Source organism: Macaca nemestrina, chromosome 9 (genome assembly GCF_043159975.1).
Source record: "Macaca nemestrina isolate mMacNem1 chromosome 9, mMacNem.hap1, whole genome shotgun sequence".
Classification (NCBI taxonomy): domain Eukaryota; kingdom Metazoa; phylum Chordata; class Mammalia; order Primates; family Cercopithecidae; genus Macaca; species Macaca nemestrina.
Window position 1 is genome coordinate 18,617,860 of NC_092133.1, and position 11,779 is coordinate 18,629,638.

The 11,779-nt window shown below is 40.9% G+C and overlaps 1 protein-coding gene across 1 annotated transcript in view; it reads right to left on the minus strand.

Annotated features, from left to right (window-relative positions):
* Positions 1-11,370, minus strand: part of LOC105467216 (attractin like 1) — an 882,222-nt gene extending 870,852 nt beyond the window's left edge. Inside the window, exon 1 of the mRNA XM_071069067.1 lies at positions 11,230-11,370. The gene's annotated coding sequence lies outside the window, so the exon portion shown is untranslated. The remainder of the gene's footprint in view (positions 1-11,229) is intronic.
* Between the last annotated feature and the right edge of the window lie 409 nt (positions 11,371-11,779).

Consider the following 11,779-nt stretch of genomic DNA (forward strand, 5'->3'; position numbering starts at 1 on the left):
ATCCTTATTACCCTGCGGTCCATTCTAAATACAGTCACTCCTCTACTCAAACACCTTTCATGGCCCTTCATGTCACTCGGAATGGAATGAAACCTGGAGGTCTGCCAGTGGTCAATAACATGCTGCCTGATTTGTACCTCCTGTACCATCTCCTCATCTCCTGCCACCCACACCCTCATGCTCTGCTGTCATTCATCACCTTGGCTTCCCAGATGTGTCTTGAATATACCAGGCATGTTCCTGTCTCAGGGCCTTTGCATTCCCAGTTCCTTCAGCCTGGAATATCCTTACCCCATGAAGTGGCTCAGAACATGCCACCTCAAAATATGCCACTTTGGCACCGTGATTATTTTGAGCTGAAGGCACCTGAGAAACAGTAAGGGCAGGAAGAGCTCTCAGACTTCCCCTTTCTACCTAAAAGCAGGTCATAAAATTTCCCATGAGAAAGGTGCCCTCCTTGTGTCAGGAAGAGAATAATAGTATCACCAGAGACAATTAGAGTTATCACTGAAATGGACCTGTAAAAACAAACTGAAATCATCCTCATTTTCCAGTAGTTTCACCTGTATACCCCCTACTCACTGTCCCACAACTTGCTGCTTCTAGCCCAAGGCCTTTTGTCTTGTCACATCTCCATAGTTTATCATTCTTTGTGTAAAAATGTTTGTAAGCTTTGGGGCATAAAGTCTTCTTTGGGTCTTCATTTTCCTCTGAGGACTCCCATGTATACATAAAAACATTAAATAAATGTGCATGCTTTTCTCTTGTTGATCTATGTTATTTTAATTCTTAGGTTAGCCACCAAACCTAAGAGGGTAGAAGGATATTTTTTCCTTCTCTACACCCAAATACCCACATGGCTCATTTCCATAACCCCTTGAAGACTTTGCTGAAATTTCACCTTTTCAATAAAGCCTCCAGTGACCATCCTATTTATAACTGCAATATCTGCCCCCACCCCACGTTCCCCCTCTTCATTTTTATTTTACATACATACCATGTAGTTTGTTTTGCTTATTTTTCTCTCTTTACAATGTAAGCTTTATGAGGGCAGGCATTTTTCCTGCTTCAATCACTGCTCTTTGCAGAATGGCTATTTTGCTTTTCGTAGCATTTAGTTATTTAACAAAGACTGGGCACTTAATATGTTCCAGCAAAACCAACTCAATATTCTTCTACAAATAGCAATTCACTTAATCCTCACAATGTCTCTATAAGACAGGTATTACTGCTACCCCTATTTTGAAGATACCAAATCAGAGGTCTACAAAGAGTAAGTAACTTACTACAGGTCGCACAGAGAGTAGTGGCAGGACCAGGATTTGAGTTCAGGCAGTTTGGCCCCAAGGTCCACGCTTTTACCTACTTTACTAGGCAGCCTCATCTTCAAACCCATGCTCTCCTGTGAGCAACAGTATAATCCAGGACCTTAATACATGGGCTATCCCTTTCATTGCTACAGTAACCATGTTCTTCAAATCCAAAATATGGATATACAAGTTCACTCTGTTGACTAAAGGATAATTTGAGAGCAAATGAAAATAAAAATACTAATTTTACTATAATTTTGATAAGAATACAATAAATAAAACATACATCGTATCCTCATACTTGCAGGTAAGGTTTACAGAGTCTCAGGGATTTCCTCTTTCATCAACACCTCTTATTTCTAAAGCAAGGAAAACTCAGGTTCAGAACTGTACATGTTTATGCATCATGTTCAACATAAAAAAAAATACAGCATTAGTCCTCCATAGTTGACTGCAATGTAGGTAAAGGTACTGTTTAATGATATGAGGCAGGAACAGAAGATTAAATTTAATATCCAAGAATTGAATGAAGTACTTCAACAGTGTTACAGATTGTTCCAAGAACTTTATATTTACAAAACATGACATGTGCAAGAGATGCAGATTGGATCATATTTTACTGTTAATATTTGGGGGATAAGCCAAGACTAGTGAGCATACAAACTAGACTTAGGTTCATCTGGTCTGACGTCCTTTAGCTCTGATATTGTTCTTTTGTTGATTTTTTTTATAGTAAACTTGAAGCTACTGATTATGACAGAAATGCATTTAAGAAATATATCGTCAGGCACGGTGGCTCAAGCCTGTAATCCCAGCACTTTGGGAGGCCAAGACAGGCGGATCACAAGGTCAGGAGATTGAGACCATCCTGGCTAACACGGTGAAACCCCGTCTCTACTAAAAAATACAAAAAACTAGCCGGGCGAGCTGGCGGGCGCCTGTAGTCCCAGATACTCAGGAGGCTGAGGCAGGAGAATGGCGTGAACCCGGGAGGCGGAGCTTGCAGTGAGCTGAGATGCGGCCACTGCACTCCAGCCTGGGCGACAGAGCAAGACTCCGTCTCAAAAAAAAAAAAAAAAAAAAAAAAGAAAGAAAGAAATATATCGTAAATTGGAAGCACAAGAGAAATAGGATATCGTGCTTTTTTTCCAAATTTGTATTTGATATAGAAACCCCATTAATATATATGAAATAAAAATTTTTAAATAATCACCCATAGCCCTACTATAAAAGCACAGTAATTCTTCTCTTTTTTTCTGTATCTTCCTCATCTGTGCTTATGAAGCCACTTACAAAAATCAGTAAATCTCCAACTAAAGGAAGAATTGGGTCTTTTGTATAGTTGAGTTCAGTCACTGCCACACTCTTTCTAGGAACCCTTCCTAAATATAGCATATATTTGAAATGCTGAAATCAGGGTATGGTGGAGCTGGGAGGAACCTTAGAGATTATCTGAATTCAACCCCAGCATTTTAGTGGTGGCTGTATTGTCAGTATTGTCAGTTTTGGTAGTAGCTATAATAGCTGCTGCCATTCCTTCAACATCAGGAATATGTGCTGGATACTTTCTATGTCTAATCTTCCTGACAATTATGAAAGGAAGAGTGAGTAGAAATGATTTGGGTTTGAGTCCCATAGCATAGGAACAACAATGCCTCTGACCTCCTAGGGTTGTAAGGAAGAGGAATTGAGGGGAAATACGTAAATCACTTGGCATGGAGCCTAGTTTTTTTTATCATCATCGTTCATTTTTCAGGTGAGGAAAATGAGGCTCAGAAAGAACTTGGTCACACAATTTTGTGCTTCAGTTTCTCATGGTCAACTAAGCCAGTGCCTAGGACCTAAAGTTAATGTTTCATAGGCATACTCAGTAGACCCCATGCTTCAAAATCACCTGGTGTGAATAATAAAGATTCCATTTCTTAGGGCCTTCCCCAAGCTAACTCAGTTAGACCCTCTGGAAGTAGAGAACAGAAATACACATTTTAGAATTTCACTGGCTGTTTCTGTACACTAAGATTATAATCATTGCTGTTCAAGCTTTCCAAACTCACCAGCCAAGTTCCTGGGCCCTAACCCAGGTTTCCCCCTCTGTGAAACGGGAATAATATTACTACCTATCAAATTAGTTGGAAGGATGAAAATAATATATTGTATAGGAAAGTGCTTCGTACACCGTAAAATAATTATTGTTTCTCTCTACTTGAATCAAGCTCTTATCAAATAGGGAAAGACAATATCCAATGTCTCCATCACAAATTAATAGCACCATCACAGACACAGTTCCTGCTAGGTCTAACCAGGTAGCCAGTGAAATTGTATTGTATTTGTTTTCTCTCATTATTTAACTCTTCGTCCTAAACATATAGGCACTGTTCTGAAAACTTGACGTCATCCCTCACTGCCATGGCCTCCCCTGACAAAATTACACATTGCCACAACTGATCTTAAATACCATTCTTCACTGTGTTCTTTCCTCACCTGTTCTAATAGAATCGGTTCTATTTGTCTGTGGGTGACTAGCAAGCCTGCAGTTTTCTGAAGAGGTCTTCTCACTTCATGTTTTGTATCTGGAGCTATTATAGTGTGTCTGACATTCTTTTCGAGGTATGTAATTATGAGTTAAACCAGCACATAATCAAACCAGGCTACTTGCCTAATCTCCCTCTTACTAGAGTAGCTTTTAGGGAAGGGAATATAAGCAGCATGCAAAGGAAAAAGAAAAAGCCCAGAAGCAACAAGAGTAAGGAATAATGTGTGATCCGTGGGCAGGACTGGACTAAAGTAGCAGTAAGAATGGTCCCCAATGAAAAACAGCATGAGTTGTTTCTTCCCACTCTCTCCCACAAAGCTAGCCTCTCCATGGAAACTCCCCTCAAAGAGAATGGAAAAATTTTAGCTAGAAGAACGTGGATTTCCATCCGCCTAAAGGGAAATGTTCAGGTTCACCTAGGCTATGAATATCTGGGTTCCCAGAACCATATACTATAAAGCCAGTGGTGATCTATTGATTTCTGTTTGATGAGTTCCTACTTTGCTCCATTTTTGTGAGATTTGTGGAGCCACCAATCCTAGTTCTGAATTCCCCTATTCAAAGTGAGTTCTCCAAGGTTAGACATGCAACTCAGGCCTAGCCAATAAATGTTCTGCCCTGGGATTCTCTTTTTTTTTTTTTTTTTTTTTTTTGAGACGGAGTCTCTGTCGCCCAGGCTGGAGTGCAGTGGCGCGATTTCCACTCACTGCAAGCTCCGCCCCCCGGGTTCACGCCATTCTCCTGCCTCAGCCTCCTGAGTAGCTGGGACTACAGGTGCCCACCACCGTGCCCGGCTAGTTTTCTTTTGTATTTTTTTAGTAGAGACGGGGTTTCACCGTGTTAGCCAGGATGGTCTCGATCTCCTGACCTTGTGATCCACCCGTCTCGGCCTCCCAATGCCCTGGGATTCTTATTAAATTTTGAAGCTGAAGAAACAGCAGCTTTGCATTTTTGGTCACAGAGCTAGAAGGGTGAGACTGAAGGAATGTTGTTGGTTATCATCACCACTGTGGATAGAAGGTCTGCTTGTGGAAAGAGAATAAAACTATACAGAATTCAAGAGAATCTGGAATGAGGGTGGACACCCTGCTCCCTGGTCCCTGCAGTTACCTAGTGCCTTTGTAATAAAATCTCCTATGGCTTAAACTTGTCTGAATTAGCTTCTGTACCTTGCAAACCAGAGTTCTTCCTAAGTACAGCTGTGCCCTCAGTTCCTTCTTGTCTTCTCACATACAACCTGGATACACAGTACTAACCTCAGATCCATCATAAATCACATCTACATCTTCCTCATCTTGATAAACCATCCCTTTGGGAAACAACATGAAAGGGCTAGTAAATTAATCTGCCTGAGGTAACTCATGACTGATCCTGCCTTAAAGTGCTACCTTTCCCAGGAAATCATGCATCTTCATACAATGACTACTGCTGCTACTACTACCACCAATAATAATAAAAACAACAACAATAGCATTGAGTGGCAGGTACTGTGCTAAGCACGTTATATACATTAACTCATTTAATCCATATAACAACTTTAATATTCCCATTTTATAGGTAAGGGAACTGACATGTGGTGGTGAAGGGACTCTTCAGCCAAAGAAATAATCCCCAATAGTATATTTTCAGGAATGGTATCCAGGAGTTATATGCGCAGCCATCCTTAAACCTATGTTACCACCCATATATAGCTCCTCATATGCAATCAGCCAGGGGTAAGAAGTAGCGCTGGTTAGTAAGTCTCATATTTTGCTTTTTATCTGGAGACATGAGGCTTAAGAGAGGCCACAGTTCAGCATTTGCCAGATAAGAAGGGAAGTCAGATATTATTTGTTCAAAACAAGCAAGGAGCAGGCTGGAAGCCAAGGAACTCTGGCCAAAAGAGACTGAGGCAAGAGAATATTCATCATCAACTCTGATCCATACAGTGAACACATGGTTGAATTACTCCCCAGGGGAAAGGAGTCAATGACACTGGGAATATGGTTCAGTGAGATAAGCCAGTGTTTTCTAGTCAAGCCCCTTGCAAGACTGATCTTTACCAAGCTTAGGAGTAAGACAAACTCCATTCTAGAGTTTCTTCCCTCCTATCCCTCCCTCCCTCCCTCCCTTCTTTCCTTCCTCCCTCCCTTCCTTCCTTCTTCCTTCCTTCTTTTCTGTCTTCCTGTCTTCTTGCCTTCCCTCCTTCCTTCCTTTCTTCCCTCCTTTCCTTCTTCCTTTTCTTCTTTCCTTCTTCTCTCCTTCCTTTCCTCTATAGATATTTAGTGATTCTCTGTGATATATTGAGATAAGATTCCTGCTTTTGGAGAGGTTATAATTCACAGGAAAAACAGGCAATAAAGCCAAAATAACAATAGAGTATGGGATATGTGGTGATATTGTAAGAAAAGCATAAGCTTAGGAGCCAAATAGATTCAGCTAAGAATCACGACTCTGCCTCCTACAAATAGATATGATTTTTTTTTTTTTTTGGCAAGTTATTTAACTACGTGTGCTTGGCCCAGTGCAATGGCTCATGCTTGTAATCCCAGCACTTTGGGAGGCTGAAGCGGGCAGATCATCAGGTCAGGAGTTTGAGATCAGCCTGGCCAAGATGGTGAAACCCCATCTCTACTAAAAATGCAGAAATTAGCCGGGTATGGTGGCACATGCCTATAGTCCCAGCTACTTGGGAGGCTGAGGCAGGAGAATGGCCTGAACCTAGGAGCAGAGATTGCAGTGAGTCAAGATGGTGCTACTGCACTCCAGCCTGAGTAACAGAGCGAGACTCCATCTCAAAAATAAATAAATAAATAAAAGTATGTGGACCTGTGTTTCCTCATCTGTAATATGAGGATAATGATCATATATATTTACTAGTGTTGTTGGGATGATCAAATTAGGTATATTTAATCATTGTGTAAAAAAGTTGACATGTAAAATCCAAGTAAAAAAGTTGGCAGTACAGACAAACTGGTAAAGCAGCCGTTCTTCATTTCTGATTTCATTCAACAAGCATTATTAAGAGCCTAGCAAGAACACAGTATCTAGGAAAAATCAAAGATTATCAAGCTCATGTTCTATAATCAAGCAAGTTATAAACTAGCAGAAGAACAGGACAGATGAATAAGAAACCGTGTATTTTTAAATGCTAAGAAGTTCGATTCAAATAATAAATGTCCCTGGAGGACTAGAGTGGTCAGAAATGTTTCATAGAATTGGTGGGTCTGAACCTGGGCTTTGAAAGAAAGATAAGATCGCTTCTCAGCCTTTTGGCTAAGATCAAGATAAGATGTAGTGAGGAGAAGGAAGGTAATCACGGCAAGGAAACAGCATGAGTAGGTACTGTTCTGGGATGAGGCAGACCAGTCTTGCTAGGGTTTGCTTCCTATTGGGAATCAGTAGGTCAGAAGGCTGGAAAGGATCATTGGGTCCTATATGACAGGCTGGGGAGTGTGAACTTGTTCTTGAATTCAATGCGTAACCATGAAGGTTTGCATTTTGGAGTATGGCACAGCATTGGTGCTTTATGGGTACTACTGATGGCTCCATGCATGCAGGGTAGATTGCTGGGGACCAAATGCCAAGGGGGTGGAAGTGGGGAGACCAGTTTGGTGACTACGATTGTCCATACATTGAGCCATGGAGAACTGAATATGGCTGTAGTAGCAGGGAAGACAAGGAAGCTGACTACAACAGGCTATTTTAAACTTTTTTAAAACAGCGATAACATATACATAACATAAAATTTACCATCTTAACTGTATCTAAGCACAGAGCTCAGTAGTGGTAAGAATATTCCTATTGTTGTGCAACCAATATCCACAACTTTTTCCTCTTGCAAAGCTAGAACTATAACCATTGAGCAATTTTCCATTTCCCTCTCCTCTTAGCCCCTGGCAACTGTCATTTTACTTTCTGTATAACAGACATTTCATATCATTTAGAACTCTTTAGATTTTTAAGAGCAAAAGACAACTTAAGCTAACACGCAAAGGGGGTGACAAGGGATTTATTATTGATTTACAAAAGAGGATCACGATGCTTCCAGACAGGAATGCGTCTGGGCCTCTGAACTGACTCGAATCTAACCAGAAAGGTGTCAGACGTCTCCGAGTGTCTGCTTCTCTCTGTGTGCTACTGCATTCCGTCTGTGCAGACCGGCTTCCTCTGCTTCTCTCTCTGCTTGATAGAATATTGCATCTCTTTAGCTCTGAGTTCATATGTTACAGTTCCAGCCATGAACAGAGACTACATAGCTGTTTCTGAATCTCAATTTGAGATTTCAGAGAGCAAAAGAGAGCAATAGAGAATATCAATACGATTGGTCCAGCTTGTGGCAACTGTCTATCACTGTTCTAATCAGCTATTGTCTCAGAAAGGGTCATATGGAACACACATGGCGGCCGGGCGCGGTGGCTCAGGCCTGTAATCCCAACACTTTGGGAGGCCAAGCGAGGGGTGCGGATCACGAGGTCAGGAGATTGAGACCATCCTGGCTAACGTGGTGAAACCCCGTCACTACTAAAAATACAAAAAAATTAGCCGGGCGTGGTGGCGGGAGCCTGTAGTCCCAGCTACTTGGGAGGCTGAGGCAGGAAAACGACGTGAACCCGGGAGGCAGAGCTTGCAGTGAGTTGAGATGAGGCCACTGTGGCTCACTGCGCTCCAGCCTGGGCGACAGAGTGAGACTCCGTCTCAAAAAATAGAATAGAATAGAATAGAATAGAATAGAATAGAATAGAATAGAATAGAACAGAACAGAACAGAATAGACCATATATGACTGCAAGGACAGATTTCCAAAGAGGGCAAGGGTCTTGGTGAACTGGGCAAATACCCTAAAAGGAGTCTACTACACATTTCAGAAAAAGAATTACAACGGCCTGGTAACTTGTGGGGCAGAAGAGCGGCTGAGGAGATCAGGGAAGAGTGAAAGACACACTCGCTGCCTTCAGGCGGCTCACAGCCTAACTGGGAAGACAGATTACACAAGAACCATTCAACTCAGAGATGGCTGCAAAGGACTCACCCATTTTCAAAGTAACTATTATTGTTATCCCCTTTTGGAGGCACTGCTACAATCTCGTAAATTTAACAAGATATTACTAGACTGGGAAAAGAAGCTAAAATAAAACGTTTACATTTTTTCATGAGAAACAGAAGAAAGAGCACCTTTACCTCTAGGGTCATTGCAGAAGGACAGCAGACACATCTCAGGCACAACCTAAAGGCTGAGAATCACTGGCTGTGATTTATAAAACTGCCTCTAAGATCAAGGTAGTTTCAGAGGCTTTCTGGGGAGATTTCTGCAAAGGCACAGTTTGTTCCTATTATAGTCATGCACCGCATAATGTTTCAGTCAATGATGGAACTGCATATATAGCAGTGGTCCCATAGGATTATAATACTGTATTTTTATTGTACCTTTTCTATATTTAGATAGGTTTGGATACACAAATACCAGTGTTACAGTTGCCTACAGTAGTTAGTACAGTAACATGCTATACAGGTTTATAGTCTGGAAGTAATAGGCTCTACCATATAGCAGAGGTGTGTAGAAGGCTATGCCATCCTGGTTTATGTAAGTACACTGTGATGTTTGCACAATGGCAAAATCGCCTAATAATGCATTTCTCAGAACATATCCCTGTCATTAGGTGGCACATGACTGTATTAAGCAACAACAACAACAACAACAAAATATGAGAAGGCGGAGTTCAGAGGAACCAAAGTTAAAAATAAAATGCAAATCAAATCAGTCTCGGATACATCCTGAGCACCTCCCACAAACCATTCTAGACTTTGTTATCAGCAGATCGGTGACTCCAGCTGTACTTAAAATGCAATAAATATAATTAAATATGGCATTCAAAAGGATAAAGTGATATAGTCACAAAGCTACAGGAGGCTTCCTTTCCTCAAAATATTTAAGATCTAGCTTCTTTAAATTTAATTTTACCTGAATATTTCAAGAGACCGGTTGAGTTCTTTGAGATTACATATTCTGTTTTAGATGAAAGCTGAGTGGTTCAGTGAATTGTATTTCAACTTATTTCTCTAGACATCAGTTACCAGAAACCCTTTAATGAAAGCTTTGAGGACTGTCTGTCCATTATGCTACTAAGGCTCCTGAGTCAGCAAGCTCATTCAGATTTAAAAATTTAACTGGCTCTCATCCAATCGTTAATCAAAACCTAATGCACTTTTCCAACCTAAGTCTTTTGCAGTCACTGTCTAGAAAGGATGCCGAATAAAATGTTTTAGGGAAACAGCTGGTTCAGTATGCAAGCTGCCATCATGGTTGTGTTGCAATATTGTTGTGAGTATGTGCATGTGTGTATTTTTTCTTAAGAGGCATGACTTATAGCAGGTCCTCACAGTTATCGAGCATTAACGAGCCTTTGTCAGGTCAGACTTGCCACAGATGCTTTTTCTCCTGCCCTGAAAATGGAGCAAGGTGGACAGAATTAACAACTGAATCAGTTTGGCTAAGGGCAGGGAAGTTCTTCAAAGAATCTAAGTTCCTTCCCTGGAAGAACTCTGTGATAAGGCTGAGTATATCCCAGAAGGCAAGAAGTTGAATATTTAATTCCCTGTAGTGGAACTAATCACAAATGAGAGAAAAATTACCCATGTTGGGCCCTAGGACAACATTTAATGAATCGGAAAAGGTAACTACCAGATAGAATTCTAGCAGAATGACTTCACCAAGGATGGAGGAGAAATTCTCCCAGAGGGATTTGTTTATCCCCTTCAGTTCACTGAAAGACTAAAACAGAATCCAGCGTGCTTTAAAGAGCAAGCCTAGGCACTTAATTTGACACCTGTGCCATGTAAGACTTTATGACAAAGCCTCTTTTCTACGTAGGCACCAAAGGCCAAAAAGCTCACCACTGTCCACTTGAGTCAAGATAGTTCTCATTACAAAGAATCCAAATACTTTTTAATAGATTCTCAATAACCTGATTAAACAAATGCTTTGACTTTCACATGGTTTCTTTTTCTTATTTTTATATTGAGCAAAACCAGCTTGTTCTTCTAATTACATAGATTGTATTTTTTGTTCCTCAGCTAATGACTTCCTTATGATAAGTCAGCACAGAAATTGACAGATCAGTCTATTTCAGCCAATCTAATGAATTCTTTACATATGAGAACTGTGGAGAAAAGACTCCTGTACCACATTGCTCAATACCCTTTTATATGTAAGCCAAGAGCCTTAGTGCATATAAAACATTTACGCTTAAGAAGCACAGCTCTCATAATAGATATGTATTAGCAAAGCCAAGTGTTGCATGAGAGGGAATTGTGTGTAGATGACTTATGGGAAAATTGTAGAAATTATCAGTGAATTCAAAATAATTATGTTGTAAAATTAGGGGGCTTGTGAAAAAGCAGGCTTTACCTGAAGAGCTCAGCATTCTCATTTCTCTCTTACGGTGTGTCACATGCTTTGGAGATCCAGCAGTAGACGCCTTCTAGGATGGTCAGGAGCACTTACTACTCCAGGTGGTGGTCTGAGGATTCAGGACTGACGTTCCTATGGAGACTCAGCAGAAAACACAGCTGACTTCTGAAGGAAGAAAGGTTGGACACACACAAGAGGTCAGTTCCACTCCTGAGGCTGCACTGCATGAAACTAACTCCATGGACATGACAAACTTAGTGGTGTTAATTTCAGTGCTGTGCCCTAAGTAGTGGAGAATATGTTAAGTGCCCAAAATACAGCTCTCTAGAACATCCCATATTTAGGAGGCCACCCTACCTTCCAGGAGCAGCTTAGTTGGTGTTGGTTTCCATAGGGGAATGCTTTAATTACAAAATGTGAATAGATTTTACAACATGTCAAAAAGAATCAATTGCTAGAATGTCTATTGTTAACTAGGCCTTTCCTTTTCCAAGAGTGCTTGACCTAAACTAAGGTGAAGAGCCCTGGGAACATGGTCCAGTTGGAG